The 6000-nt window shown below is 51.4% G+C and overlaps 1 protein-coding gene across 1 annotated transcript in view; it reads left to right on the top strand.

Moving 5' to 3' along the window:
- Positions 1–6000, top strand: part of LOC147028613 (uncharacterized) — a 33185-nt gene that overhangs the window by 16676 nt on the left and 10509 nt on the right. The window lies entirely within an intron of this gene.

Here is a 6000-nt window from a genome sequence, read left to right as displayed (position 1 = left end):
AGGCACGACCCTCTGCCGAATCTCCCGCTATGGCACCCCGGGCACTACACTGCCTCCGAGCCTACCAGCTCCCTAACACCGGGAGTGCCCCCCATGGCACCTCCCCTGAAACGCACACGTGGCAGGCCGGCCTCCCGGGCCCCTTTCCGAGGGTCACCCGTGCCCACAACACTGCCCACGCGGCTAATGGCGCCCGGGCCCCCGCACCAAGCAGGCGCACCCGTGCCCACTACTCTATCCCGGCCCCCATGGGCCCATGGCCTACCGCGGCCGACTAGCCTGGTGCCCGGGGTACCCACTCAGCGATACTCACCTTTCGCAGCCACGCTCCCAACCCGTCAACAGGGCTCCTGCACCCCTCCAAACGGGTCTCGAGCCTACTTTCCCACCAACAACAAAACGACCTCCATTTTTCAATTTGACTAACCCCCTAACTCACTTTACTCTGACCCCGGGGTCCCTTGGGCGGGAGTCACTCCTCCCCCCAATCACTCATCGCACCATGCATTCCCCATTCACTCCATACACACAGACCCGCTGGCCTCACTCACTCACCATGTACTCACCTCACAACCCACAACTCTTCAACACACTCACCGCTGAACTCTGCCATCCTCCTAACTACATCCCCTAACTAATTCGTGCTCCCACGTCGTCCCTTAAACTATAGCACGTTCCTTTTAACTCTACGTAGCTAAACTACGTCCCCACTACACATCCAAAGTCTGTCTCTGTCTCCAAAATAAATCATTTTATTTCCCAACCTAAATCTGGCTACAATCCCTCTACCTAATCCATTCCACGGACCCCATGAGGACTTACCCCTGCCCCATGAAGTCGGTCTAGCTAAGCTAACCCTTCCCCCTAACTAGTTTCCATCCTGTGCCCAGGGTAAGGGGGTCTTCCACCCCTTGCCCAGGAATCCTGTGTACCCGAAAGTGAGGCTTGTTCTTTTTTTATTTTTTTTTCTTTACATGCGCAGCGCCAGCGCGGCAACTCAGAGCTCGCGCACTTTGCACCTGCCCGTGACGTCATGCAGCTGCACGTGTTCCTCGTCCCTCCTTGGACGGTGCCATCCGGCAGAGATATCCCTCCTGCCGGATTCCAACCCCACGTGCAGCCATGGCATCACCGTGCGCATAAAAAAAAAACACAAGCCCCACGTCTCGAGGGGTTCCCCACGCGAACACATGTGCTTTGCCCGTTGGAGCTTAACACACACGATCGCGTGGAGAACCCGTCCGGTCCAAATCCGTTTACCTGCCTAACTTTGTCCGTCCGCGGGATCGGCAAATCCACCGCGTGCGTTTCCGGACCGGGACTTCACTCTCGCAAGCGAGCACGTGGTGGTCTCGTGCGTTGCACAGCACGAACCGCGTGCTCACTGCTGGGTGAACCCGGCACGGTCCTCGAAACAACTACAGCCGCTACCCGGCTTTCGCTCCTCTGTCGCCGTCTCCGTCTCCATTCCACACACGCATACCTGCGTGTTTCGACGCACACAGTCCACTCCATCACATTCACACCGGGAGACGCGGCTGCGTGCTCCCGCATGCCAACCGACATCTCCCTCACATACCGCTCTCTCACACACACGGTCTCCCTTGCACACAGCGACCTTGCACACGGCCGTTCACTCACGCGTGCGGGGGCACTCACCCGCGGTGCCTCACTCGCACTCCGTGCCTCATCCACACACGCGGGGGCACTCACCCGCGGTACCTCACTCATACACACGGCGACACTCACACACGCGGTCTCTTCCACACACGGTGCCTCGCCCACACACGCGGGGGCACTAACCCGCGGTGCCTCACTCACACACAGCGTGCTGGGAAGCACACACTCCGGCACACTCGCCACCACACCACTCACACGTGGTGCCTCACTCATACTGGCCGTTTCACTCACACACACGGCCTCACTCACACACGGTGCCTCATCCACACACGGCGTGCTGGGAAGCACGCACTCCGGCACCATCGCCACCACACCACTCACACACGGGGTCGCTTCCACACACGGGGACGCACTCACACCTTGCACCACACACACAGGGACAACCACACTGGGGATTCGTGTCCCCACAAGGGTCTCCGGGGCCTCTATACCCCCCAAGCTCTCCGTGCTCCTGTCCACAGCACTCGTCCCCTCAACCTCGCAAAGCACGACCGAACTCACCTGGTCGTGACTCGCCTCAAGGGGGCATACTCCCTCCCCTCGTTCCTGGAGGAGGTCATCCAGGTGCTCGCACTGGGTCTCCACCCAGTCCGCCAGCTCACCCCCATTATCCTCCACTACCTCTGTGTGTGTGTGTGCGTCACTTACCCCGTCTTCCTCGTGTAGTCTCTCCTCTATGGTTCCCTTCCCGGCTACCGTCACTGCCAACTCTTCACCCTTTACCTCCCTTGTCTCCACTATTATTATTTCCTTTGTCACGGCCTTCATGCCCGCCTGCAGGCTTCGGCCCATGTTCTGCGTCTCACCCCGCAGCTTTTTCATTTCTTCCCTCATTTGCTGTGTATTCGCATCCATCGTCGTTTTCACTTCATTCATTTGCTTGTTCATTTCGTTTTTCATTTCATTTGTATTTGTATCCATCTTTTCGTTCATGCCTTTCATTTTGTTTGTATTTGTATCCATCGTCGTTTTTACTTCATTCATTTGTTTGTTCATTGCCGCCAGCATGGCGCATAGCTGGGCCATGTTGGATGCACTCAGCTGAGCCGTTTCGGCAAGGGTTGGGGAAGGGTCTTGGTGGAGAGGGGGGGGGGAGGTGTCATACACCGCGGCCGCTGCCGCACCCACCTCGGGCCCTGGGTTCAGTTGGGCGAGTCCGTGTTCCTGCACAATCAACATTTCCTGCACGGGGATTCCATCCTGGACCATGGATTCTACATTACTATTACACATACCTAATCCACCCGGCACCCGCTCGCCTTGAGACGCCATCTTGCTTCTCGTGAAGGGTTAATTTGAATCGCTCGTAATTTGGAGGGAATCGGGGGTCGCTTCTCTCACCCCTGGACCGATTCCCGTGAATTTAGCCGGAGACAGGAGAGCCCGTTTTCCTGTTCTCCGATACCAGTGCCGCGAGGAGGGCGATGAATTTGTATCGCACGACCTGACACCAGTGTCGCGGTTTTCGCGTCCGCCGGCGTGCGACGGCCACGTAACTCGCGTCGCGGCACGTCGCCCACCGGACGGACAATCCAGTCGTGACCCTCTCGGACTAACGCCGGGAACCAGTCACGGGTGGACCTTTCGGTCTCACCGCGATCGAGCCAATCAGCCCCCGCGTGGGATAGGGTTGCTCGCCAAATTCGAACTACCTAAGTACCCACGCGGAGGGTAGACCGGGCGATCGCACCTCGCCGCAGGTCGACTTCGGACACGGGCCACTTAAGCGACCCGTTCCGTACTATCAGAATAACCGAGCGGTGTTATCGTCGACCTCGACGGTTCGATTAATTATCGGGCGTATTCAGCCCACTACCAACCCGTTACGTGAAGCAAGATGAGGATTCAATGGAGGAAAAGACGAAGCGAAGCGGGAGAACAGTTCAACAATAAAGCACATTTATTCGCGGCACACGGGAAGCACACAAATACAATTCCACCAAAAGCACACAAAAAAAAGAAAACACAATTCCATTTACACAAAAAGCAAACATAAAAGTGAGAACACAGTGCAGAGCTAATACCGACTACCGAGCACACGGCAACACTTATACAATTCTACTTCACAGACGGCGCCGACAACACATACCCAAAACCAAGGAAAAGAAATACCCTCAAGGATGAGGCAGGCCTGAGTCCGATATATATATATATATATATATACATATATATATATATATACATATATATATATATATATACATATATACATACATATATATATATATACATATATATATATATATATATATATATATATATATATATACATACATATATACCACACTGGACCACACTGAAAAGTCACACCACAAAACTCTCATATATATATATATATATAAAATCTATTCCTCGGTTGAGAAAGCAAAGCAAAGCAAAAGCAAGAAACAAATGGGAAAGTGGGCTTTCACCCCCCCCTTCCCTACACCCCAGGGGAAGTTTGGCAAGCCAACATCTTTCTCACGGTTTGGGCTTCGAGAGAGTGCTGGCACATATTCATAAACAGCAGCAAACCTTGTCGTTTTCCAGCCTTTGTGGTTTCTCTGCACTGGAATTAATAAACAGCCTATCAGACTGCTCGGACAAGGACATCGGCTGGCTTGCTTGTAATACATTTTAAAGCAAAGACAAAAAGCTTGGAAACACAATTTGAAGCAGCCAGGACAATGGTTTGAATCCAGACACCTGATTAATGCAATTGCCAAATGTTTGAATGAGTCAAATGTTTAAATATGGACCATATGTGGCCAATCAATAGTCACACCTGACATTTCCCCCTTGGCCATATTTAAAGTAAATGACAATTCAAAGACTCTTGAGCAAAGGAAAAACATCACTGACAGCCAATTCGACTTAAAGCCTAAAAATTAAATTTATGAAACCCCAAATAATCATATTACCCATGATCACCATACCCTGTTCCTGGAGGAGAAAGATATTCATTACACAAGTTCAATTTAACAATGGCAGCGAATGCTCATATAACGACCATTTCAATGGTGTCCCAGGCGAGCATGTGCGTTTCCATTAAAATAGCGCACTCAACGGGAAACACAGTTGAAGCACTCTGTTGAGCTGAAGAGAAGGTCGATCTTGGCAGGCAAGAGCTTGGGCTCGACGCTGGGTTGAAGGTGATGAAACGGATCAGAGAGGTGAGGTGACCCAGAGTTCCAGCCGAGTTTGGGCCCTTGTTGCAGCTGTTTTTGCAACAGGTATGATTCACCAAGCCAGCTTTGCACGTTGGATGCAGTCACGACGGCTGCACGAGCCCCCACCCGCACCATTGAACACATGTTGCAGAGGATTCGATGTGTGGACCTTCAGGGCTTTCGTTGTGCATTGAAGCAGCCACGGTAAGGTCACGATGTATTCGCGGAGCAGCAATTCCACGGTTATTCCTCCACGTTTGCCTGGCCGGCATGGCATCACAAAACGGTGACGCTCGGTCTTCCCCAACCTTCTCAGTGGGTTTTTTTCTTTTCTTTTTTCCCACATTGCTCATCTTATCTCCTCAGGAAGGGGGTAGTTTCATGATCACGTGTTGAATGCCCAATCACCCCAATCTGGGTTCTCCCCATCGTCCAATCTTTCGGTTGAAGTTCTTCCAAAGCTCCACGAGACGAAATCGTACATTGCATAGTTCAACTGCTCTCAACACTCCGAAACAAACAAAGCATCATTTAAACACCAATCAATAAATGTCATGGGCTCATGTATTTCAATAAGACAAACAAAGGTTCTCATGGAAGCATTTAACTTGCATTATATGTTTTTCGCACCGAAACGACATGCTCAAAGATACAGAAATCTCAGTTGTACGTACACTCAAAACATGAATCTCATTTGCTATTTCCATGTAAAAGCAACAGTCTATCAAGAAACAAATGGGCAAGTGGGTTTTTGCCCCCTCCCTTCACCCTATGGGAAGTTTGGCAAGCCAACATCTTTCTCACAGTTTGGGCCGGTTCGGGCTTCGAGAGAGTGCTGGCACATATTCATAAACAGCAGCAAACCCTTTGTAGTTTTACAGCCTTTGTAGTTTCTCTGCACTGGAATTCATAAACAGCCGACCAGACTGCTTCGACAAGGACATCGGCTGGCTTGCTTGTAACACATTTTAAAGCAAAGACAAAAGGCTTGGGAACACAATTTGAAGCAGCCAGGACAATGGCTTGAATCCAGACACCTGATTAATGCAATTGCCAAATGTTTAAATGAGTCAAATGTTTAAATATGGGCCATATGTGGCCAATCAATAGTCGCACCTGACATTCATACCTGACAATATTGTATGATACACACGTGATATTGTATGATACA

The sequence above is a fragment of the Eptatretus burgeri genome, chromosome 4 (genome assembly GCF_056783735.1).
Source record: "Eptatretus burgeri isolate ZD-2024b chromosome 4, Ebu_testis_v1, whole genome shotgun sequence".
NCBI classification, from domain to species: Eukaryota; Metazoa; Chordata; class Myxini; order Myxiniformes; family Myxinidae; genus Eptatretus; species Eptatretus burgeri.
The sequence above is the reverse complement of the archived record's forward strand: the minus strand, read 5'-3'. Positions and strand labels throughout refer to the sequence as shown.